Source organism: Triticum dicoccoides, chromosome 2B (assembly GCF_002162155.2).
Source record: "Triticum dicoccoides isolate Atlit2015 ecotype Zavitan chromosome 2B, WEW_v2.0, whole genome shotgun sequence".
Taxonomy (NCBI): Eukaryota; Viridiplantae; Streptophyta; class Magnoliopsida; order Poales; family Poaceae; genus Triticum; species Triticum dicoccoides.
In genome coordinates this window covers 13,595,344-13,597,008 of record NC_041383.1, presented here as the reverse complement: position 1 = coordinate 13,597,008, position 1,665 = coordinate 13,595,344, and positions in this window count along the sequence as shown.

Sequence of the window (1,665 nt, the reverse complement as noted above, 5' to 3'; positions counted from 1 at the left end):
CCCCCCCCGCGCCGGCCCTCCTCCACCGAGAGAGGTACTCCTCCCGCCTTCCTCCTCCTCCCTTCCTCCCTAATTATTTTGAATCCTAGTTGAAAAAATGTAGGTTCTTAGAATAATGTAGGTGTTGTAGTTAAAATTGTAGGTGTTTTAGTTAAAAATGTAGGTTCTTAGAATAATGTAGGTGTTTTAGTTGAATTTTTAGGTGTTTTAGTTAAATTTGTAGGTGTTTTAGTTAAAAATGTAGGTTCTTAGAATAATGTAGGTGTTCTTAGAATAATGTTGAATTTGTTTTAAGTGTATTTAAAAGAGTTTTAGGTGTTTTAGTTGTTTTAGGTGTAGTTAACAGAATTTTAGGTTGTTTAGTTGTTTTATGTGTGGTTAAAGCAATTGTTGTTATTTTTTTAGTACAATCAATTTTTCCTGTTATATGCAAATTTGAAGTGGACATGTCATATTTTGAACATGTCATATTTTTCCGAGTGGCCTATGTTTTGCCAGAAATGTCGATTCGTTTACGTTCTGGCAAATTTCAGGCGCTCGATTGGTCCTGTTTTTAGCAAAGGTCATGCCAAATTTTGCTAAAGTGTTTATTAATTTTGTTTTCATAATTAAGAATTTTGTTCTCGACATCGACGATGCCTATCCCGCATCCTCGTCGTCGACTCGGCGGAGGACTCCTGGTTGAGCCAAGGGGCCATGTCTGGGACTGGGCTCCGCCGGGCTGGTACTGGGTTGTGCTACCTTCTGGTGAGCGCAGCTTAGTGAGGAGCCAGCCCATCGTCGACCCGGAGCTTCTTTGGTGGAGGTCACATGGGCCTACATCGGTGGAGAGGCTTGAGTCCCTCGCGCAGGTGGTGCAACACCGTGTCACGGAGGAGAACACGCCCGTCCAGCGCTACTTGGTTGAGTTGGCGAGCGGCCGTTTCTCCAATACCTGGCAGTTTCTTTGGGGATCTCACCGGAGCTATGATCGGGTGATGGTTCCTTCTCTTTGGTGTCCACAGCGGCACACTGAACCTAGAGGAGCTATTATTCGAGATGTATTAGTGATATTATATGATGATCTTTGCTACAAACTACTATATATGTATTCGATGATGGCTTATTAATTACCTATTAGTTATTTGCTTATTGAATGCAAAAGATGAGCGCGTTTTGTGCTACAAACTACTATATATGTATTCATGATGGATTATATGATGATCTATGCTACAAACTACTACAAACTACAAATTTTAGGTGTTTTAGTTGTTATATGATGATCTTTGCTACAAACTACTACAAACTACAAATTTTAGGTGTTTTAGTTGTTATATGATGATCTTTGCTACAAACTACTACAAACTACAAATTTTAGGTGTTTTAGTTGTTATATGATGATCTTTGCTACAAACTACTGTATATGTATTCGATGATGGATTATTAATTACCTATTAGGAAATGTCTGACGTCGAAAGGGAATTCACTATGTGCGTTTACTGCAAAGATAAGCGTGGTATGTGCGACAGGCCTCACCTGGTAGAAGGTCGGCGCTTCAGGATCAAGCTCCAAGAGACCTTCGATGTTGATACGGTACGCAACGATGACAAGTGTTTTTGTTATTTTTGCACGACTTCTCTGCTTCTTCAACATGTAATTTCCGTCTTTTACAATTCGACTAGCTTA